General features: G+C 31.0%; 1 pseudogene; it reads right to left on the bottom strand.

The window, feature by feature from the left end:
• Positions 1 to 8,179: 8,179 nt before the first annotated feature.
• On the bottom strand, positions 8,180 to 10,745 carry LOC113862159 (annotated as a pseudogene).
• Positions 10,746 to 26,358: the final 15,613 nt, after the last annotated feature.

The raw sequence follows: 26,358 nt of genomic DNA on the forward strand, positions 1-26,358 counted from the left end.
ATTGCCACCATTAATTACTACACAAGTTACGGCTACATACTTTTATGCTAGGCTACTGTATTATAATATAGAGGTAAGTAGGCAAAAGATTTTCTTCAAAGTCAATCTCAATTAACATAATTGTGGACCATATGCCTGCAAAGAAAGCGGATAAAGGGGAAAGTGTTACTGTTTTCTCTTGCAAAGCATGATAACGACGAACGATTACATTCACTAGGGAAATCATAGGCCTGGATTTGAATTTCAACAAAGGCATGGGAAAAGTGAAGAGAAAAAAATAAGCGATACAATCATATTAAAAATCCTTGGAATAGGACGAAGAAAGCAATGTTATATGAGTATAAGTAACAATTAAACTGTTTATGATGTTACATGTCTATTTATCCTTAAGAATTTAAAGTATTTGCTCCTCGATCTAGGCTTATTATTATTGTTGTTATTGTAAATATAATTTTATATTGTGAGGTGTCACTTCATTTTTAATCTCAAATAACTGAATGAAAAACAATTATCTAAATTGCATTTCAATGTACATAAAGAAAAAAGCTTTGATATAATCAATTAGTTTTTTAAGTATTTCAAACCCAATAAAACATGCACCACATTTTTTCTTTTCAATACGTTTCTTCGGTGGTAATGTGGTATTAATGGAGAAATGAAATTACATATTAATTTCTCTCATAATAAAAATTTATTTTATTAACCTTAATTTTTAAACTTGTGTTTAAATTATTAAAAAATACAGTATTTATTATATATTTTTGTTTCTAAGGCGATAAATAATTTTTAAATAAAAATAATTTTTTATTACTTTTAATTATTTATTTTTAACTCTTAAAAGTTTATACTATGTATGAGAGAGAGAGAGAGAATCTCTCACTATTAAGGACTAAGGTTGAGCCATTAATATTGAACCCAAGTGGCTATCGCTAACACTAGTTAAAACTAATGGTACGTGTTTGTACTCATCCCTACTCAATACCCATAATTTGGAGAAAATTTTATATGATTCGGGATCAAGTAATCTGGCTAATTACGATGTAATATGCATATACATTTTATAGTATATAAAAAGAATAACATGTATTCTGTCAAGTATGATTTATATCAACCCAGTACGATTATATCATACTCCTTTACGTTACAGGGATCCAAAAAATTTACATAATCAAGACATGTTCACGTTTATAAATGGAAGAGGGTATATCAGAAAATAAGTCATTATAGTCATAATGTTGATTGGCCAAAACACTCATCAATCATCAGAAAGGCAAAATGAGAACACTCTCAATCATCAAATTTATTCTAATATCATATCAATTATGAAGTTAGTGAAAAGGAAAAGAAAATAGTATTTGAAATCCACTAATGTGTAGCATTGGAATAAATAGGAAGTGACAAGTATAATTAAATAGAAAAGAAAAATGGAATTATTTGATATGGTGAGTGGGGGCAAAGGAGAAGAGGCATCTTGGAGACAGGTAGGTCCAAATCACGTCCGTATGACAGTAGGGTGGCCACCACTATACATTATCATCGTTATGATATAGAAAGAAACTTTAAAACAATGTTGCAAAATTCACATTCTTCCTTGACAAAGTTTCCCCCTACATTAACTTTCCTTGATAAAAGGCAAGGACAGCATCATGAATCTTGTACCACAATTATTTTTTTCTATTTTTATTTACTTTTCTTTATTTGGGCGCCATTGTACTTTTCTATTTGGATCCCCCAACATTTCAGAGTGAAATCAATATACCTGTTATTAATTGCAATTTTTATGCTTTCTTTTTTAATTCTTTGTTAGAAGCTAATTCCTTTTATGATCTTTACACATTAAAAACGTCTTTTATAATAAGAATGATGGACAGAAAATGACACTTTCAGTCTTGTTTAGCACAAGACCACTAATGTACAAATTTAGTACACGTTTAGGATAGATTGTTTTTTAAAAAATATACTTACTTTTTTATTTTTTTTAAAAGTAATTATAAGACAAGTTAAACAAGAAAAACACACATAAAGTATATGTAACATATGTGAATAATGAGCTTTTTCCTTTCACATCATGAGTGTAAAAGCAAAAAAATGAGAAGGAAGGATGATACATAGTACGGCAGAATTTAAGCAGGCTCACCTTTGCAGTTGGCGTGAGGTTTCAAAATAGAACAACATTCATCTCAATTTTATTATTCAACTGGCAAGTATTCCGGTATTGCATCTGTATCTATTTTATAAATACTGATAAAGTATATTTTTTAAAATGTATTATTTCATTAATACTAAAAATTATATATTAATAAAAGCCAAAACATCATACATTTTTAATTTTAAGTATTTTTTAAAACTAATACACTTGATATAATATTGCTCTAATAATAATTTGTAAATGTTTTGTTACATTTAATATGTGAAATTTTATAGTTGTTAAAGAGAAAAATATTAATTTGATCTAATGTCACAAAAAAATGTTACAGAATAAAAAGTATCTGAATAAATATTAAAGTTCTATTTGAAAGTTCTGTTTAAAAAGTATTTTTTTTTTTCTTCTTCATTTTGACTGGTTTTTATCCAGGTTTTGATTGATCCTATGCTTGACCAATTTTTGGACTGGCCAAATTTATCGGTTTAGTCCGAATTTAATAACAATGCTATAAAGTATTTTAAATTATTTAAAAAAAAAACATGGCTCATATAATGCATTAGCAAAAAAAAAAAAAGTATCCAATGTTTTTTGTGTTTTGATTATAATAAACATAACTTTTCAACAAACAATTTACTTTAAATTTTTATTAAGTGTTCATCTATATATAATAGACAATCTCATTAAAGTTATACAAACTATTTGGCTGTGTAGAAAAAAAAAAAGATTATTTATGTATTGCCAACAATTAAAAGCGCAATTGTCATATAGTGTAATACCCTGTACATTATAATAATACCCCCTCATTCCACATATACTTCATGAATCAATCAGCAATTGATCAATTTCTGGAACGAATGGTAGTTTATTGCATCTTGCATCTGCTAAACAATCATGCACTACCATAAAAGGCCTAAAATATGGTTTCAATTTACATTGAAATATCGTACAAGAGTGGAATGCTAGTAGTGTATTACTTTTTTTGTTTTAATAAAATATAATTCTACTATGATTCGTACCAGTCGCTTCTTTGTCTTATTTTATTGAATTTCATGAATGATTAACACTTCAGTTTGTAGAGTGGACAATTATTTAATGGTTAAACAGGATTACTTTTAAGAAGAAAAGTCATTAGAGAAAATAAAAATGTGGAAAGCAAAATTAAGGGCATGATTATGAGTAAAACGGGTGTGAACTTGCAATAATGAGAGTCTTAATAGAAATAGGAAACAATGAGGGACCCTACTTGTTAGCCACCGGCATTGACATAAGCCATTGAAAACGTTTGATGAATCAAGTACAACTAAAGAATGGATGTAATCCAAACACACCCCAAAACCCAAAACCTATCCCTTTTAACTTTCTAAAGACATGACTCCACTCCCCCACCTTCTACCAATTGCATGTGCATGGATGATGGGTGTGAGGGAAAGTGATTTGGGTGATTATCGTCCATATGACCCCAACATCCAAAAGCAATGAAAAAGCATATGGGATTTCACTGTGGAATCTCTACTGATTGAGACCGGCCTCTATCTTTAGTAGACATGCATCATGAACCTTGTATCATTTCTTGTCTCACCCCCCTACTGCATCAAACCACTTTCTCTGTCTCCCCCATCTATGCTTTCCCATTTGGATTTTTCTTAGCTTCCCCCACCAAATTACCTATTACCTTAGCTTATATATATCATTTATTGCCAGCAAGATATGCAAACATGAATAAACATTTATAAAATGTCATACTAACAGGCGTTTAAAAAGAAAACAGTAACCAATGAGCAGAGTTATCATATTATATGTGAAAATAAATCACGTCTGAAAATTAATCATGATCTTACATTATCTGATGCATAATATCCTTTTGAGTACATCTCCCCTTTATTTCTTTTTTACCACGGTGGAAAATTACATGCTTTTGCTATTTTAGATTTGATTAGGAAGAAAAAATAATGTTTTCAGTAGGCCATTGCCCGTTTGTGTAAATTTTTAAAAGATTAATTGTAAGGTATATTTTTAAGAAGTTGTTTTGCCTTAAAAAAAAGTACTAAAACTACGGGTTATTATTTTAAAAGATTGATGATAAGGTTGTAATTAGATCCTATTTTACAGTCCATGTATTTATATTTGACTTTTATTTTATTTGAGGTTTACACTAATTTATATATTAATTATGCAATTTGATATAAAGATACCGCAAGTAAACTTTGGGTGCGTTTTGGGCCCAAATTAATGAAAGATTAGAGTTTCGCATCATTCAGCATGCCTAGACCCTTTAAACAAACACGGGATGTTTCGATGCTATGCACAGTCATACTTAAGGCCTTGCACGACCATGCTCATATGTGGGAAGTCTAATTATGAAGAGTCTTTCGGGTTTTCAAACCATTAAAAAGGAAACCTCAAGCATCGGAGAAGACTGTTTTACACCTTGACTTTTACTCTTTTACCTCATCTCTCTTCTGGATCGGGATCCTCTTATTTTTTAGCACAAACATGACCCTCATGTGCCGCTATTTTTGCATTTTCACTTAAGCAAAAAATAATTCGCTTAAGCGAAAATGAAAAAATACAGAACAGGAGGGTCATGTTACAAGAGAGGATCCTGATCCCTCTCTTATAGGAGGATTTTGGCATATTCTTAGCGAGACTTAGAGCTTTGAGCAATCGTACTTGAAGATTGAGAACTCATCTAATTCTAGTTTGCTTTTCTTTATAACTTTATTTATCATTGTTTTTAGTTCTTTTCTTTAGCATGAGTAACTAAGTTCATAGCTAGGGCTATGAGAACTATCGTTCATAAATTTATAAGTTTTGATATTTGAATCTAAATTTGATTTCCGTTTTGTGATTAGATTTTATCTTATTGCGCTTCTTTCTTAATCTTAAATTAATTATATTGTCAAACGACTGTATCTCAGTTAATTAATAGATCTATAGAGTAAAACGAGATAAAGGATTTGGTGGACCAAATTAATATTTCTCTTCTATTCGTTATTAAATTAATAAGTTTATAGGTTCCTTAAATTTTCTTAAATTGATGTCTTGCATGATCATTGGAAATGTTAATTTGGAGAAAAGAATATTAATATTGCATGACTATTGAGTATTAATAGTATTCGTATGAATGATTGGTAATTACAAGAAAATTGAATTTAGAGTTAAATAAAGAAATAACATAAAAGATTAAATGAGAAAACTCATATACCCTAAATTCCTCTTTAATAAATTTAATCAAGACGTGCATTGTATTCCTTACTCTTAATTTTATAAATTCTTATTTTAATTAATCTCGTATCTTTGAAACTTAAACAATTGAATTAGGAAATTCTTAGTAATTGAAAATCAATTCTTGTGGAACAATATTTCGAAAACTTAATTTAAGAACCCTTTATTACTTATCGATGGATACACTTGTCCTCCGAACAATTGATAATATAATTGTTGAATATTTATTTAATTTAAATATTTATAAATACGTTATTTAAAATTTAATATTTATTTATATTTTTAAAACATATTATTTGTTAAAATAAAATAATGTAATTAAGTATTTATTAATTTTATTTTTGTATTAACTTTTGTAAAATTGATATGTTAAATAAGAACTTTCAAACCACTAATGCAATTAGTTAATTTTACATGTTATTAAATAATATAAGTATTTAAATTTAAAGCTCGATACAATCATATCTTTATATATTAAATAAAAAGAATAATCACTGTGAAAAAATAATTTTGGCCCAATCAACTCGGTTTGATGTGATTCAGTCAGATTCAGGAATTTAAAATTTGAGTCTTAACAAGTGAGTAAAATAGATTTTAGATGGTAAAGTGTTCTAATAATTATGAATTAAAAAATAATAATTAAGATTATCACTAATTTTAAAGTTCGTTATTTATACATTAACTCAATTTTTATCATAATCGCACCTATGAAATTTTTAATTAACGGTTGTAAATTTATTTTATCCTCTAAAATACACATACACTTCACTCTGAAGGAATCGGATCCATTTTGATTGTTTCAGATTGAAAAGAAGAGTCTTAAGTCTTTAATTTGGTGCTAGGCGGGGCAAAAAGAATAACTAATAAGATGACATCTGACAGGTTAGTTTAAATAACTCAACGAAGTGTGTGTGGGTTGGACTAAAATTGAAAAAACCCTAATAATATCAAACTTGGAATCCTGGTTTGACAACTTTGTGCTATAGCATGTCATACCAGAATTTCATGTTTATTAGGATTTCATATCAAACTGCTATCAAGCAGACAAGATTTGAAGATAATGAGATCTTAGCTGTTTTGTAACACTTGAGATCAGCATTCCATGCTGGCAGAGTTTGTACACAGTGGGGCACATCCCAAGCCATTCTTAGATTCACTTTAATCTTAAACAATGGCATAAATAATCATAATACATGGATATGTGGAAATATTATAGAGGCTTCTTAGGCTATGGTTTTAGAAATGACGGTTTCGTTCATTCTGAAATGGACCCTACAAGTACACAGAAAAAACACAAAATCCCGAATGTTTACAGATATATCAATTGAATCTATTCAATTTCTGAATAATGGAAAACAATGCTATCTCATCATTTTGATTTTTAAGACGTATTTACTAGTATTCTCATTTTATGCAGCTGGGGTAGTTGTGCAATAAGCTGAAAGAGTTGGAAGGGACCAGAAACAAGGACCAAGTCCATAAATAATACAGATTCTTTTGTAGTCATTAATGCCACAATAATTCTAATTCCTAAATTGTACAACTTAAATTAGAAAGGCTAATAACATACAATGAATGGACTGATTCGTATTCCTAATAAAGATACAACATACAATAGGAAAAAATGATATGAAGAAATAATAACTATAAATGGACTGATTTCTATTCCTAATGTATACAACATATAATGGAAAATAATAATTATAATTATAACTGAATCCCTTATTGACAAGGGTTTGATCCTGGAAGCAGAGAGATTAGAACTTCTGAGAACAGACCTGCAAGACTAAGACAAACAAAGCAATCTTGGTATTTACATACTTGTCAGATCAGCTGATGCACAAAAATCCTCAGAATGGGTTCCCGCCAATGTATTTATGGGGATGCCGTAGGCTGCAAATTGAAAAATTAATAAAGCTTAGGCAGCAAGCAAAGCTACATAGCTTCATGAATGCTTATTCATGGTTTGGTTCGGAAGAGAATGAAAAAACAAAACAACAATTCACTCTCTTTAGGCAAAGAAAGCCAAAAAAGGATAAACCTCCAACAACATTTATCTATGTTACCAAACCTAATTGCATAAAAAACTTCAACCAAATTAATTTGGTTTCCAGTAACGTGGTGGAAATAATTACCAAAGTCAGGTCAAATGACATCTGTGAAAAATTGAAAATGATGTCGCAAGTTTCTCAAAATTGAAATGCTGCATGTAGAACTGTTGGCAGGTGCAGAACTAAAACAAGTACATTCAGTAATCACTCTTTTATAATCTCCTCCTACAATTTACCATTCTAGGGATACTCAGCATATAAAAATGAAATATTTCAAAATTGGGATGTTTAGGTGGCAAGGACACTTCATAATTATGTCCAAATTAGAGCCTACTCAGTAATCCTTATTGAATTTCTCTAATCTGTGGAACAGAAAGGCTTTGCTGGCTGTGCATTGATTGAGAATTTTATTCATGCAACTTTTTTTGTGGGCGTGTTTCTGTTTGTGCTTTTTAAATGGAAATCAATTCCATCATTTAGCCCATAATTCAAGCCTTATAATTTAGCGGACTTAAACGGGTCAGCCCATTTTGCGGCTGGTGGGCTGTCTGAATTCCCAGTTATATTCTCTTGTTCAACTCAAATAAATAATCCCAGTTCATTTTCTAATGAAGAGGGATGATCATTAAGGGCATTGTTATATGCAGATTAAAGAAGACCTCAAGAACAACAACATACATGATGGAAACCCAAAAGAAAAAACAAAAACCTTCAACAAAATTTATGTATTATTAAAGCTTACCTCTGCTTTTTGCTCTTACTCCAATTCTTCTTCCTCTTCCTCCAGTTCTTCTGGTTCATCAACGCTTAAGTGTGCATACAATTCAGGATAAGCATCAATTTCAAATCGTTCAAGGGTGGCGAGGCGATGGATGTTATTGGGGAGAGACAACATATTAGTACAATTTGTGACACATAATGTTTTCAGACAATTCATAGCTGAAAGCCATTCAGGAAGCCCCGTAAGATTGTTACAGCTTGAAATTAACAAGTATTGCAATGTTTTCACTGACCCTTGAAGCCAATAAGGCAAGGTAACCAACTGTGGCAATGAAACCAAATTTACAATCTTTAACCTCAAGCTGGAGTTTCGGTCCTTTTGTTCTTCTGAAATAGTCTCTAATTCCAACATGTCGCAGTTGTCAACTAACAAAGTCTCTAATTCAGGAAAATGTTCAAAATCAAGTGGCAAACACTTTAGACTCTTGCAATTGGCAATACCCAATACTTTAAGAGTAGGCAGTTTTATCCCTCCAAACAACGACTCGACATAGTTGCAAAATTCAATTCTGAGAGTCCTAAGAGAACTCAAGTTTGCAATCTCAACCTCTGGTAATACATGTAGCTTTGTGGTTATCTCCAAATGATGAAGACTGATCAGTTTCCTTAAGCCTTTAGGCAGTGTTACAAGTTCTGTACAACCACTAAGTATCAAAACTTCCAGCTTTATGAGGTTGCATACAGAATGAGGAAGTGTCTTTAACTTGTTATTATTCTCAAGACTGAGATATCTTAAATGTTTCAACTTTCCAATGTACCAAGGCAAAGTCTCATACATCACTTAAATCCAAAAATCGCAAGTGTTTGTACCTTGATATGCATGCATTCAAGAAAACTTCACTGTTTGCTCCAACTCCAGAAGTAGGAAATAGTATGGTTCTCACACCTACAAATTTTTGGACAGGAAACTTTTCAATCTCAACGTTTTCGGGAAAAGATAGATGCCTGACATTCTTGTGTATGGTTTCAAACTCAAAGGGGTATTTAACAATAATGGCATCTCCTTCTGCCAAATACCGCGTAATATCATGCACTAAATCATGTATTTTAAACGCAAAACCAATCCCATAATCCACAAAATCCTGCAGAAAAGACCTTGACAATAGTTCATACAAATATTGATTGGCACCATGTTTCAACATTTGATTTCTGTTTGGTGATGGAAGGAGACCAAGTGCCCCCCAAAGTGATGTTACATCAAAACTATCAAATGTATAATCCAATGGGTAAAGGTTGAACAAAGCAAAGCACTGTCTCAAATTAGATGGCAATTGATTAAAGCTTAATTTAAGTGCAGGCCAAATAGCAGTCTCAGTTTTTATTGAATTTCAAATTTCATTGTCCCTCACAAATTCCCATTCTTCTCTACTAACTTTTGAAAACAGTAAACTCCCTAATGTTCTCACTGCCAAAGGAACCCCTTTGCATTTTTTCACAATTTCTCTCCCAATATTTACCAAATATAGATACTTTTTCTCTTCTCCTTCTTTAAATGCCCATTTGACAAACAAAAACAATGAATCTTCTTGAGAAAGACCTTCTAGAATGTATGATGGAATGGTTCCCATCATGGAAGCAGTTGTGTGACTACGTGTAGTCACTAGAATTTTACTTCCGACGGCACCAACTTGCATTAAATCCTTCAATTCAACCCATTTAACACGATCTTCGTTCCATACATCATCCAAGACAAGTAGGAACTTTTGACCGGTAAGTTTGTTTCTTAGTTTATTTTGCAGTTGCTCCAAATCCAACATGTTTAAATTCTGTTGGCGATCAGGAGCAAAATCATTAGCAGAATTGATGATTTTAATAATCACTTGCTTAATGTCAAAGTCATCAAAAACACACACCCACATCTTCAGTTGGAAACAATCACATATCCTCATATCATTAAACACAAACTTTGCTAGTGTGGTCTTTCCCAAACCGCCAATCCCCACAATGGGTATAACAGAGAGAATTTTATCATCATCATTAGGATTGTGCTGCATCAAAAGCTCTATGATCCTTTCTTTATCATGTTCCCTTCCTATTACATCAGAATCAACAACATAGGAGTATGTCATATCCCTCCTATGCACAACACGTGTATCGACATCAATTGTTACAAGACCAAAATTATGTCTATCTGCTGCAACCTTATCTAATCTCTTCTTTATTTTTTTTATTTGTTGAGTCATTCTATAACTAAAAACAAGTGGATTAGAACTTGAGAAAAAATGGGCTACCTTAGTTGTGGTGCTTCCTTGAGTTTTTACCACTTGCTTTCGTAATGTTTCACACTCAAATTCATCCAACACATTTTCTGCATCAGAGAAGACACGTTTGATCTGCCTCAGCCATTCTCGTAGCTCATAATTCTGTTGCTGCTTTTCCTCAGCATCTAATAGCACAGCTTTAACTAATAAGAGTGTGTGTGTAAACTCTTGAAGATGGTTGTGTGAACCCAGAACGTGAGAAGCTTCTTGATATGCCCACGAAGTAAGCTTAGCTATGAGTGACTCCGCGACACTAAAGAGAAATAACTCAGCCATGGCTATCAGGGTATTGCAACAGCGTATTTTTGGAATTATTACTTAGCATATCACATATTCTGGTGGAAACTTTATACTTAAAACAGTTATACCGCGTGTTTTTGGGGAACAAGAAAAATAACAAAATGATTAACTGTTTCTGTGTTAATTTTTTTTTTATAATTTTTTAACTTAACGCATAATTTATAATTTATGACACTTACTCACTTGAATTTATAATCAAAATGATTCAGACCTATCAAACATGTTAACATGATAGCCTGGATTGTTGTTGTTGAGGGCCATAAATAATTTTTATAACTTCGTACACGACTATATGTTCAACTAGAGAGTAAATTAAAAATTGTAATCTTAATTGACGACAAATTGGAAAGTTAAAAAAAAAAGGGATAAATATGTATTTTAGGAATTGTACAATTTATAACATAAAAATTGAAAACAAAAACATTTTAAATGAATGTCATGTATTGTTTTTAAAAGCTAATACAAATTTTTTTCATTGTATATCCCTCTTTTTTTTAATACAATTTTTTTTTTTAAAAAAGAATTGCACTTCATTTTAAAATTTTAAAAAATCATCAAATCTGAAGAGCTTTTTTTGGTAAAGAAATCTAAAATGCGTTTATAAATACTTTTATTACCTCATTTAAAACAAATCATACAAGACTCTACCTTGCTTTAACAAACCCTTAAAAGTTTTTTTATAAATAACTCTACTGCATTATTTGGATTAGCTAAAAGAAAATAAATGCATTAATTTTAAGATTAGATAGGCTTTTACGTTGTTTGCTGATGTGGTCGTTTGGCAGAAGGAATTAAATCGGAACGGAGGAAGTCAAGGTCAAGATAAAACTTTCATTAATTGACAAAAATGACATGTGTTTGAAAAAAATGCTTTGCACCATAATGAAGCGGTAAATGTCTTTTTCTTGTTTATTCATCATCTCTTTGTGAATACACATTTTTTTCATTATTTTAACTAAATAATAATAAATAAAAAAAGGCTCCGTCAAATAAGAACAAGCATCCTGCTCCCGCTTGTAAAAATACCTCTCGCCGTCCGCAAAAATCCCATTAAAAATAAAATTGCACAAAACAGGAATAACATGTATGAACAAAAAAGAAAGGATTATGAATCATGTGTAAAAATAAACATACCGATATATGAAAAGAGAGATAACAGAATGGAAAAAAGAGAGAAGATAGAGAGAGCAATCAGAGCAAGAATACGAAAAAGGGGACTTGGAGAAGAAGAAGAAGAGAGGTTTCGTTTTAGAGAAAGAAAAACATGAAAAAGGGGAACCAAAAAAGAGAAAAGATAAATCTTTTTAAACGAAAGAAGAGAGAAGCTAAAAGGAAAAGAACCAACCAGAGAAGCCAACTATTCGAAAACCAACATTTAGAAGGATAGTATCAGAGAAAGAACAAGAAGAGAGATCCGAATAAAAGGAAACCAAAAGATAATAGCGGAGAACGAGCAAGTATTTTTTAGCTATCATTTTTTGTATTCTATTTTTTCTTACAAATGAATCGGTAAAATGTTTCTTATTTTTATTTTTATTTTTATTCTTGAACCTGTCACCAATTTCAATCCATCGTGTCGTTGTAGCTTGTCTTTCTTTTTTTTCGTTGCCTTACACTTATGACATAATAATGAAATACTATTCATATCACGTCCTAATAATGCCTTTTTCTTTCTTTGTACCTTTTATGAATTAGTGATACAGCATCGTATAACATTCAACTTTCATTTGGTTTGATTTATTTATGTTAGTTTGCTCTCCTGCATATGTACATATATTTAAATAAAGAGCTCTTTTACTTTTTTAGTTTAGTTTATTTAATTTATTATTTATTCTATTTGAATAGCAATGATAATGTCTAATAATAAAAAAAATGAAAAAGATGTTAAGAGTAAAATGTCATATTAATTTTATTGTTATTATATCTTTGTTGTTATTGTAATTCATATAAATATTATTATTTAAAGTGTTCTTAAATTTTGTAAAAACAATAATAAAAAAGATAAAATTTATATATCATCATCTCATTTTTAGTATTTATTTTATTTTTATTTTATCACCTATGTTTAATTTTATTATAATTATTATATTATTTTTGCGTAATATGTATGTTTATCATCTCTTTATTTCATGTTATTAAACTATATTTTCTTCTAAAAATATTCATCAACAACAACATAATAAAGACAAAATATATAAGACAATTTATAATACTAATGTGTAGTTTATCTACCTTTATATATTATAAATTGTTGAAGTTAATGTATACTTACGTTACCGTTAATTTCATGCAACATATATTTGTTAAGTTAAATAATATTTTTAGTAATTATTTCACCTTTCTAAACTACATTGTTTCAAATATTTTATTTTAATAATCAAATGACCAATTCGTTAATTAAGTTAATGATAATAATAATTTTATTGATACATTAATTTATAAATTGATTAATTAAAACACATTCCTTTAAAAAACATTTTTTTTACTCTTAATCAACAAATAATTAAGGAATTAATTTATGAACTAATTTAATTTAGCCGTTTATAACGTTATCATGTAGCGTCTCTACCTTTATACGTTTTAAATTGTTGAGACCTTTGTATACCAACGTTATATTGGTTTCACGCAATATAAACCTATTAAAAATATATTTTAAGTTCCCTCAAATAAACGTCTATCTTTATTAATCAATTTAAATATATTAATTTATTCTCTTTAAATATTTTTAAAATTGATTTCATATTTAAAAATTTTAAATCATGTTTCTATCTTGAAGATAATATTTTTACTAAATTTTAACAAAATGTTCTGCGATATAGATGTGCAATTTATATTACCTTCGATTAACAAATAAATCATGAGATATTTATGTATAGCATACGCTATCTTAAATTTCTTTAAATATTAATTTTTTTAATTAAATTATATATTAAAAATACTTTTTCATAAATTAAAATATTAGATTTTAAATACCACAATTTTTACAATGACTTATAACATAGATGTGTGATTTCCCTTCGCTTTTTGTATTGTTTCTCTAGGTACATGTATAACTACGTTATCTTTTTTTTTTTTTTATAGGCAAAACAAATCTTATTAAAAAGAGTTCAAGGGGAACTCAAAATCCATATACACAAAACTACTTACTCAGAGAAATAAAAAGCAAAAATATACTTATACAAAATTAAGACAGATGCAATTTCGTGGGTTCAAATACTAATCAGCTAACATAATAGCTTCTCCCTTACTAACAAGTGATAACCATTTCCAGGATCTCAGAATAATAGAATCTAGGACTTCCCTCTCATCCAAAACACCATTGGAAAATATAATTCTATTTCTATGCAACCATAAAGACCACACTGTACTTACCTAAATAATTAATAAGCATATTCCTTCTCTTTTACTACAGCCAACACCAACCCAAGAAAGCAAGTGAGTCGATAAATCTGAAGGCAGAACCAGTGAGAATCCAAGCCAACGTGCAGTAAAGTACCAGATTTGAGATGAAACTGAGCACGTTAAAAATAAATGAGTTGGAAGTTCCTCCAAATCATGACAGAAGCAACAAGTTATATCATCAATTTGAACACCACGATCAATCAGTAAACCTTTACAAGGAAGTGCATTCAACAACAATTGCCAAGAAAAAACCAGACACTTAAGAGGAACCTTCCCTCTCCATAGCCTTTGCAAGGCATCTGCCGTACACTAATCTACACTATTAGGATCACCAAAAAGTTCAAATAGCCATGAATACGCAGATTGCACTGAATAACAACCTGAAGAATCTGCCCTCCATACTCATTTATCTTCTTGTAGTAACTTAATAGAAACTCCATCCACAAGCTCCAACAAAAGATTAAAGCTCAAGATCTCATGTTAAAAGAGTCCTCTTCGCCAACTAACATTCCAAACTCATCTAGTGCCATCATGAAAACCATTCTCCAATACACATGATTCAGCATTTCTTGCCACTGCAAATAATCGCGGAAATGCTTCACACAATCGCACCCCTCCTACCCACTTATCTCTCCAAAAGAGAGTGTGAAAACCTGCACCCACACTTCTATCAAACTTCTCATCCAGCCATGAATTCCCTTGATGAATAACCTCCAGCAAATCACGCCACCACAAAGAACATCTGTTGTGAACTGATGAACGCTGAAGAGAAGAAGCTAATCTTCCATATCTAGATTCCAACACCCGCACCCACAATGAACTAGAACAGTTAACACCTCGCCACAACCATTTACCAAGAAGCGCCCAATTAAACCACTGCACATTCCTAATGCCCAAGCCACCATTCTTCCGCGGTCTACATACAGTTTTCCATTTCACCCAGGGGATTTTAGATCCATCCTTAACACCCTTCCATAAAAAATTCCGTTGGATAGTGACAATTTCCTTTATTACCGACTTCGGCACCTTAAAAAAGGATAACGAGTGCAATGGCATAGAATTAAGAACATTATAATTTTCTCAAACTAATTTTAATTTTAAAAAATAAATTTTCTTTTTACAGAACTTAATTTTAACCAACCAATTTCGTAATTTTTATATAGAACTACGTGACTTTGAGTTTTCCATTGCACTTGAAGATACGTAAGAGTTGAATCATATCTGTCGAGTCAAAACAATTTTTTAAAATATTTTTTCTTTTCTAAGATATAACTTAATATTTTTAATAAATAGATATTCTTTCTTTAAAAATAAAAATAGCAACATTCTTTTTAGGGTTAAATAAATACTTTTCAAAATTATAATAAATTTTTGCAATTAATTTAAGATAACCGTTATTTAAATACGGACGTTGTAGGGTGCTAAAATCTTCCCTGCACGTTTTATTTCAAATATTAAAATTTTAAGTTTTTCTAAATTTTTCTTTAATAAATCTTGGTGGCGACTCTACTGATTTTTCTTAAAAACATTTTTTGCCGTTGCGACCACCTAGTTGCTTACACTGTTTTAAATTAAATTCAAGAAAAGAAATTATATATATTTTTAGTTGTGAAATAACTAATAATTTTTATTTTTTTTTCTTTTCTTTTTTTCATCTGATCATCCAAATAAATCTTAAATATGAATTGCTGGATGGAATATAACTGTCAGCAACGATGGTTTTGCATCATTTGATAACAAAGGTATCGTGAATTGTCAAAAGATTGGTGCTTAAAACAATATATTAGGTTGCCATAATCTGTGTGCATTTTATCTTATTCAGATTCAGTATACTCAAATACTCACGACATTTGTCTTGATATGATATCCTATGGTGGCTTCCCTCTACAGATTTTTGTTACCTATTCATATCAATAAGGATGTGTTTCGTTGGATACAACCAAAGAAAAAGGAACTCCGAAGGAAAGAAGTGTGTGTTTGGTTGACCACAAAAGGCGATATAGGATTTTTTTTTTTATATGAATTTCGCCGGTATTTTTATTTTATTATTAAAATTATTAAATATTTCTTATATAATATCAAAAAAATTATTAATTAAAATATTTTATGATAAAAGTTAAAATATAAATTTACTCTTTATAATTAATATTTATTTATAAATTATGTTCTATATTAAAAATATATATTTTAATATTATAAATAGTGTTTTTTTTTATATATTTTGATTCTCGTAGTTATAAATGAAGTATCAATTGCAAGAATTTAACGTGTATTTTACACAAAACTATATCATGTATTATAATTTACTATTATTTTAAGAACACATTTCATTTTTAACTAATAATTTTTTATTTTATATTTTTATCTTTTATCCAACTACTAAAGAACTGAATTAAATATGTATTTAATATTTTTATTATAATTTTTTAATATATAACTATCTCAATTATATATAATATACTTTCATATATAATTATAAATTTTTACAAAATTATAATTTTTTATAAAAATAAAATATTTATTCTTTTTGAAATATAAATTATACCATTACTTAAAACTTTAGAGAATAAACTTTATTATATAAGTTAATTTCTAACTTTTTTTTATCATGATATAAATAAATAATACTTATTCTTTATCTATTTTTTTATTAATTAGATATTTTATCCATAAAAAATATTCTAAACATGTTTAGTTTTTTTTAATAATGAGAAAAAGTCTTTATCATTTTGAATTTTTCTTAACATTTTATTATTATAGTTATAATTTTTTTTTATTAATCTATCTATTCATTAAATCTATGAAAGTTCTATCTATAAATATGTATGGTCTTGGATCATAAATAATAATTTTTAGTTTAAATACATAAGTTTTTAGTCTCTTAATAATTTGTAATTTTTTTATTTGGTACTTTACTTTTAATTATTTTAAACAAATACATAATTTTTTAATATATTTTCAGTTAAAGTTTACATTTAATCTCTACAGTTGATACTTATTTATAAATTATTTCATACACTTAAGAAAAATATTTTAGTTCTGAATGTTTTGTTACATTTTTTTTGTAAGCACAAAAGTTGCATTAATTAAGTATCACATGTGCTTTGTCTCAGTCCCTTTTTATAAGGATTAATAACATTCTAAATTATTATTCTCAATTTAGTTTGATTTATGAGTTAATATAGATATATTATAAATAGTATAATTTTCTAAAAAAAAAAATTGAGTTTAACATTCAAATCAACAGATTAATAAAAAAAAGTTTCAAAAATATTTTACATATCATAAAGATAACATAAGAATATGTATATAATTACAACAATGGTTTCAAATAGAGCTCATAATACAAAATCTTTGCATAATAGTTACATCAAAATCTTAGATTTGTAATCAAGTGACTTAGGTTCACACTAAAACTTAAACTACTAAAACTAAAATACATATTCCAAAATCTTCAGCTCAGAGAACTCTTTAGCTAGACTCCCCAACAGATAAATTAGACACTCCACCTATCACTCCTGTTCACATACCATAGTACGATTATTGCAACACACACAACAACAACACAAACAAATGCAAGGGTGAGCTTATTTAATTAAAAATCATAATTATAGAGTATGAATATATTAAAATCATATAATTTACAACAATCAGCACAACAACTTCAATCAATTTATGCAGTATGTTCAGCCTATTCCCAACCAATCTATTGTAAATGCAGCGTTTCAATTTACATTTGATTTCATAGCCTAAGTAATATAGAGGAACTGTTCCGGTTTAGGAGCGACTCATCTTGATATCTGGATCCAGACAAGTACAACTCAATGTTCTATGCAGCTCTAGAATGATGAAAATGAATGTGATGCAGCACAGTTAAATCAACATAATACAGCAGAGTTAAATCTAATCTCAGCTTCATTAATACAACAATGCATACATTTTCATCTACCATTGACAGCACAATCATATATATATATTCTCACGGCAAAACTAAGCATTTTGCAATATTATTTAAGCATTTCAATACATATTATATAATGAAACTAAACAACTCAAAACATAACCTAAATGTTTTTGCATATATTAAAATATTTGGCATATATAACACAGCATTACAGAACATCATATTCCACCATAGCATTCCAAACAATTATCATACAGTAGAGAATATACTCATAAATTTAGGTTTTACTTTAAAGCTTGTTCATACACCAACTCATTGTCAACTTAAACAAAATTATCTATCACTTGAACCAAATCAGCTTAGTTAAACTTCCTTTACTTGGAATGAGTTTCAAGATCTTACTCCTAATAAGCCCCGAAGAGATAGACCAAGCGTTTGAGTACGAAATACAATTTGAATGGTTTAGAATTTCCAAAATTTGATGATACCAACCCTCTTGATTGGTTTTTTTGCACAGAGCAATATTTTGTCTATTATAACACTTTGGACACGGATCGTTTAACGATCGCCGCAGTTCATTTTCAAGGGTTGTTTATTCCATTGTTCCAAATGCTCCAACGAGCGAACCAACTGCAGTTATGGGCTACTTTGGCCACTACCATTGAATCATAGTTTGGTCTTTCGTGTTTGATAGTGCCCATCCTAAGCTTTTTAAATTGGCTCATACTTCTTCCATCTCTGATTACTACAATGAATTCATGATAGTCGCTAACCGTAGTGAAGGACTCATCGATGGAGCATTACTTGATTGTTTCCTAAGTGGGTTGAAGGACCTGATTCGGCAGAAGGTCATCGCCTAGGCACCTTTAGATTTGCTTAAGGCAGTTGCTCTAGCTTGTTTGTTTGATGAACAAGATACTGTGGGCTTTTCAGTTCCGACCTTAAAATCTACTTTTGTGCGGTCCAACCTAAATCTGGCTCCTTCTTCATCTACTAAGGGGCCCTCTTCTTCATCGACGACTCCTCCTTCTGTTTTACCACAGCTTTTACCCATGCCGCCTGTCAAGTCGTGACATCCTGTTCACCGTATGTCATCAACCAAACAACAATTACGTTGGGAAAAGGGACCCTGTTTTACATATGACGAAAAATATACTTGGAATCATTGGTGTCCAAATAAACGGTATTTACTATTCGAGCTTGAAGAGGATCTGCCCTCGCCACAGCCTCCCGATGATTCTCCAGATACTGAGGCCACCCTTCACCATCTTTCCTTGAATGCTTTTCGAGGTTCTCCTAGTAAGGCAACCCTTTATTTTCAGGGCGCAATTTCAAGTAAGCCTGTTCGCTTACTACTCGATGGAGGTAGTTTTGACAGTTTCATTCATCCGCGCTTGGTGCATTCATTATGTCTTCCGGTGCAACCTTTGCCTCCCCTGAAGGTCATGATGGGTGATGGGTCTTTTCTGCAAACTGAGGGTTATATCCCTGCTTTATCTATTTCAATTTCAGGTCATACTATTACTACTCCCGTTTATGTCTTGGCGGTGAGTGGCTCTGAAGTTGTCATTGGTGCTTCTTGGTTGGCCACTCTAGGTCCTCATATTGTGGATTATAGTACTAGCTGCATTAAAATTTTCTGTGGTGGTGAGTTTGTAACCTTATTGGGGGACACTTCCTCAACGCCTCAATATACTCATTTCAATCATTTGCAGCGCTATCATTCTTCTGCTCAGATTTTGGAATTGTATCTTTTGCATTGTGCTCTCCTGAACAACAAGTTACAGATGAAAATCTTTTTTCTCTGAACTTGCCTCCTGATTTATTATCTGTCCTGCACCAGTTTACTTATGTATTCCACTTGCCCAAAGGTTTGCCTCCTGCCTATCCTCAGGATCATGCAATTCCTCTTCAGGATGGGGTCATTGCGGTTAAAGTAAAATCGTATCGTTACCCATTTGCACAAAATGCGGAGATTGAATGCATGGTGAATGAAATGCTTCTTTAGGGGACAATTACACCCCAATACTTCTCCTTTCTCTGCCCCAATTTTATTGGTCAAGAAACATGATGGTTCTTGGAGATATTGTACCGACTATCAAGCTTTGAATGCAGTTACGGTCAAAGACTCATTTCCAATTCCCACGGTTGATGAACTTTTGGATAAGTTGCGCGGTTCTGTGTTCTTCTCAAAATTGGATCTTCAATCCAGGAACCATTAAATTCTAGTTCATCCGAAGATTGCCACAAAACTGCTTTTTGTACTCATAATGGTTTGTATGAATGGCTTGTAATGCCATTTGTCCTCACCAATGTTCTGGCCACTTTTCAAGTAGTTATGAATGATCTCTTCTGACCTTTCTTGCGTAAATTTGTTCTCATTTTCTTCGATGACATTCTCATCTATAGTCCTACTTGGTCCTTTCACTTGGAACACTTATCAATGGTTCTGCGTTGTTTGCAGCAACATCAGTTTTATGCTAAGCTCTCTAAGTGTTCTTTCGAGCAAACTTAGGTGGATTATTTAGGCCACCTTGTGTCTCAACATGATGTTGAAATAGATCCCTCTAAACTGAGTGCAGGGCGTGATTTGCCTACTTCGGCTACAGTTACTCAATTATATGCTTTTTTTAGCTTGTTTGGTTATTACCGCTGCTTTATTAAGCAGTATGCTAAGATTGTTATACGTTGGCAGATTTGCTACAAAAGGACTGCTTTGCTTGGTCTTCGAGTGCACAAACAACTTTTGATTACATTAAGGTTGCTTTGTTGGAGGCACCTATACTTGCTCTTCCTGATTTTTCCAAGCCATTTGTCTTGGAAACGGATGCCTCGGGTCAGGGAATAGGTGCAGTGTTGGTGCAAGAAGGACATCCAATTGCTTACTTCTCTAAGAAGCTCTCTTCTTGTATGCAAAACCAGTCGACTTACGTTTAAAAACTTTATGTGATTACTGAAGACAAATGCAGTCGCTGATGCTTTATCCCATTCATTCTTGATGGCATTGTCCCTTTCGCAATCGTCACTCCTTGATAACATTCATGCCACTATCGCTCTATCATCTAAATTGCAGCAACTGATTTCAAAATTTATGTCGAATCCTTTGGCATTTTCGCAATACTTTATGCGGGATGGTTTGTTATTTTACAAGAACCGCGTCGTCATTCTATCTGCAGACTGTTCGCTTGTCAACCTTATTTTACAGGAATCCCATTCATTGAGATTGGGTGGCCATGCTGGGTTCTTAAGCACTTTTTATCGTGTTACCGATCACTTTTATTAGGATCAAATGTGTTCTAACATTCGAGACTTTGTGTGAACTTGTCAAGTATGTCAATGTGCAAAACATGTTCAAACCTCTCTAGCTGGATTACTTAGTCCTTTACCTGTTCCGTCCCAAGTTTGGGAAGATATTGCAATGGATTTTATCATCGGGTTGCCCGCATCTCATGGTTACATTGTTATCTTTGTGGTGGTCTATCGTCTATCCAAATATACTCACTTTGCCCTTTTGCATTCTAATTTTAATGTTGTTTAGGTGGTTGATGTTTTTTTGTCTACTGTGGTCAAATTGCATGGTCTTCTGAGCTCCATTATATCAGATAGGGACAAGGTGTTCACTAGCTTTTTTTGGCAACACCTCTTTAAGCTTCAAGGTACATCCCTTAAAATGAGTTCTGCATACCATCCACAGACGTATGGTCAATCCGAAGCTGTGAACAAATGCCTGGAGATGTATTTGCGTTGTTTTGTCTCAGATTACCCCCATAAATGGGTTTCTTATTTGCCTTGGACTGAGTTTTGGTACAATACGACTTTTCAAAGTTTAATTGGCATGACACCTTTCAAGGTACTATATGGTCGCGACCTTCCTAGCATCATTCTTCTGTTTTTTCATGATAGTACTCCTCTGAATATTCAAACTCAACTCCAGTAGCGTGATTTGCTACTTTCAGAACTCAAAGGCAACCTTCTCAAAGCACAAAATTGCATGAAACTTTACGTTGATTGCCACTGTACTAAACTTCAATTTAATGTGGGTGATTTTCTTTGTCAAGTTCCAGCCATATCGTCAACATACAGTTTGTTTACAATGCCAACAAAAATTAGGGATGCGTTATTTTGGTCCCTTTAAAGTTTTATCTTGCATTGGTATTATTGCTTATCATCTCGAGCTCCTTTCTTATGCCAAAATACACCTCGTTTTCCATATCTCACTGTGAAAGCCTTGTCGTGGTGATCTTACTCATCACATCATTTCGTTGTCGTTGATTGCTCCAATTGACCTTGTGGACAAGTTCCAACTTAAAGGGGGGGGTAATGTAAAGGTGGAGGATAGTGGACAGAATAATGCGATTAGGCATAGCAAACATGTAACTCGGGTTCCTTTGCGGATTAGGGATAGTTAATAATAATATATGTGTAGTGGGCGAAGAGTTTTAGGAAGTAGGTTGTTTTGGTGAACCTTTTTTCTCTCTCTGTTTGTCTCTAACTTATCTCTTCTTCTTTTATTTGTAATTTTCTAAATTCTGTACTGCACTTTCTTGCTTTTCTGGTGTAATTCCTCACAACGGGATTAACAATTACCATTGAATATAAATTAACTAGCAAAATTCTTCACTTATATGCTTTCTACGTATTCACACTCTATCAATAGAAATTGAATTTATGAGAACCATTACAACTCCTTACATTCCTTAACAATTACATTATGTGACAATCTTGAAATGCTTCCTGAATGGTTGTTAACTTTGACTAATCTGAAAAAGCTTGTTATAATAAACTGTCCAAAGCTTTTGTCTCTCCCGGTTAACATGCAAGGCCTCACCACACTTGAAAGTTTGACTATTGATGGTTGTCCTGAATTATGTAGAAAATGTCAACCCCATGTTGGAGTGTATTGACCCAAAATATCACATGTCTAGGCCTGGTTCTAAGGGTAGTTTGAGAGTGCGATCACCAAGGGCCCAGACCTAAAAGAGGCCCAAAATAAAAATTATATTATGCTTTTATGTAAGGAAAAAAATAATACTTAATTGTAATTTGCAGTTGAAAAAATAGAAAAATAAAGAAAACTTTTCAATTTCTTACACAATCACACTTTGCTTGCTAAAAATGTAATTACCCCTTCAACTTCTCCAGACCTTTTAACAGTGTCGTGTGCAATTTTGCATTTTATCATAATCAAAAAGATAAAACCCACTATTGTTGCAGGTATTTCTTTCCTCCTCACTCTTATTTCTTTTTTCTTTCCTCCTCCCTGTTCCTCATTCGGGAAATGTTAAAAAAATCGTTTACCTAAAAAATTGATTTTGTTATTTACTATGTACAAATAAACCATATTTGTTCCAAGTACATCTTTGCTTTTCTTTTTAGTGGGAAACGTAAGGGAGCTAAAAGAGTTGTTCTGCAATTCAAACCCAGTTCGGTGTTTCACGTTTAGAAGGTGATTAATTCGCTATTCATATAAATGCTTTAGTAGGAATATTTATATTATGAATAGGGAGTGCCATTTTTATTTTTCTTTTGGTTTATTAATTATGTTCCATCTCCTGTTACAGTAGTGTGGAAAATATATTGCAGAATTTGTGCTGGTTGCAATGCCATGACTGGATGTGTAATATTTTTTAGTTTCCTGGAACTGTTTGACATCCAAAACTAGCGACTACTGTAATTAAGAATAATTAGGATGTGTAATATTTTTGAGTTTCCTGTAACTAGCGACTTTTTAATGAATTACAAAATGTTCTAAAGTTTTTGGATCTTAATGTTAATGATGTAAGGGGTCAAGGTTATGATAATGGTTCCAATATGAAAGGGAAGCATCATGATGTGCAAAAGCGATTTCTTGAAATAAACCTGAGAGCATTATATATACCTTGTGCTTGTCATAGTCTAAATCTTACTCTTAGCGACATGGCACATTCTTGCACTAGAGGTATTTCATTTTTTGGAATTGTTCAACGCATATATACATTATTTTCAGATTCTACAAAAAGATGAAAAATTTTGCTTGACAATGTCCCTGAATTAACTGTGAAATGTTTATCTAACACTCGTTGGGAGAGTCGAATTAAAAGTGTTAAAGCTATTAGATTTCAAACTCCCCAATTAAGATTGACTTTGTCAGAATTATATGAATCTTGTGAAAATGCAAAGTCAAAGAGTGAAGCGGAAAGTTTATATAATGCACTTGGGAGTTTTAAGTTTTTGCTTGGTATGGTTATTTGGCATAAAATTTTATTTACTATAAATATGGTGAGCAAGAAATTGCAATCTAAATCTATATGCATTGACACCACTATAAAACAATTAGAAGGTATATTGTCATACTTTGAAAAATATAGAGATCAAGGCTATACTTCTAGTATGAATATTGCTAAAAGTATTGCACTTAGTATGGATGTAGAGCCTACCCTTCTGACAAAGCGTCGTGTTATTAGGAAAAAACAATTTGATAAAAATAATCAAGAGGATGAAGAAATTCAATCGGCTGAAGAATTATTTAGAGTTGAATATTTTTTGGTTGTTGTGGACATAGCAATTACTTCTTTGAAAAGCTGATTTGAGCAATTAAAAACTTTTGAAAGTATTTTTGAGTTTCTGTTTGATTCAAACAAGTTAAAGTCATTGGATGAAAAGGAATTGAAAGAATGTTGTGCTATTTTTCACTATACTTTTTCTCATGGTGATTCATCATATGTTGATTTAAATGATTTTTACTCAAAATTGAAAATGTTACAATTTACTTTACCAAATGAATTAATGTCAGCTACTAAAATTCTTTAGTTTGTCAAATCTGTAAATTGTTATCCAAATATTTCAATTGCTTATAGAATTTTTTTGACAGTTCCAGTAACTGTGCATTAGCTGAAAGAAGTTTTCAAAGTTAAAGTTAATCAAAACCTACTTGAGGTCATCAATGTCACAAGAATGGTTGAACGGTCTTGCAATTTTATCGATCGAGAAGGAATTTTTAAAAAACATTGATACGGATGTTATTATTAATGATTTTACATCTCAAAATATTCGTAGAACTCATTTTTTATAATTTTTTGTATTTTTGTAGTTGATGATGACATAAGAATTGTTTGAATGGATTGTTTTTTTTTGTAATTTTATTAGAAAAAATTCTATTTACTTAAAAAACATATTATTTTAATAGAATTATGCTTTTATTTTGTTGTATTATGTCATATAATTTTTTTTGAAAGGGCTCCCATTTAGTATTTTGCCTAGGGCTCCAAAAAAGTCAAGAACATGCCTGCACATGTCAAATACGTTTTCATTGGAACACCTGGAGGAAGAAAAATTAGATTAGAGCAAGAGCAAGATAAAGAGGAAAGTTTTAATAACACATAAGTGTTAGACTATACCCTTCACGAGTATTGTTCTTGGATCATTTGTTTGATGTTGCCCACTTTGATTATATCTCCTTTTTCTTTTGTGCAAATAAATTAGTTTCTAGGGAAGGAATTTCAATTCAGAAACTCCATGATTGTTGTGCAAGACTCCAATATTTGTTTAGTTTTGGTAATTTTAACCATGCTCTTACTTTCATTTGTATTATTGATATATACAAATGCAATTTCATGCGTTTCATTTATACTGATATTACGATGGTGACTTTTGCAAACGTCACGACGAGGGACGGCGAATTGAAAAATCGATAAAAAAAAAAGAAGAAGAAAAAGAAATGAGTTGTCATCAAAATGTGTTTTAAGAATTTAGAAACTTTCAAAATGAAAAATGAGAGTGTAGGTAATCAGATCATATTCAAGAGTCTATTTGGTAGGCAAAAGGTATTAGCATATCGTGAAAAATAGTTACATTCTTACTCTTGGAGTCTTGGGGTTTTATAATACATGAACGGACTAAAAATTTATATATCATAAGTACAAAATTGTTGAATGAATAAATTATTTTTATTTTTCCTTAAAAATATGATGACAGTACGTGAATAGATATTTTTAATACAATAAAAGACAAATATAAGAAAATTCATATGCACAAGACACAACATAAACACACATGCATGATATATATTTTATTTTTCTATGAAACATATTGAAAAAACTTTTTTTAAATTTTATTTAAACAAATCGATAAAGGAGGAACTAACATAATTTTAAATTTATTGTTCAAGAGACAGAATTAATTTTATTTTTCTCATACAAATACAAGAAAAACTAAAGTACAAATAAATTACTTTATATAAAGAAGAAGAATAACATAAAATAATAAAAAAAATCACAGAATAACAATATATGAACAATAATGATAAGAAAA

Source organism: Abrus precatorius, unplaced genomic scaffold, assembly GCF_003935025.1.
Source record: "Abrus precatorius isolate BTA unplaced genomic scaffold, Abrus_2018 Scaffold3, whole genome shotgun sequence".
NCBI lineage: Eukaryota > Viridiplantae > Streptophyta > Magnoliopsida > Fabales > Fabaceae > Abrus > Abrus precatorius.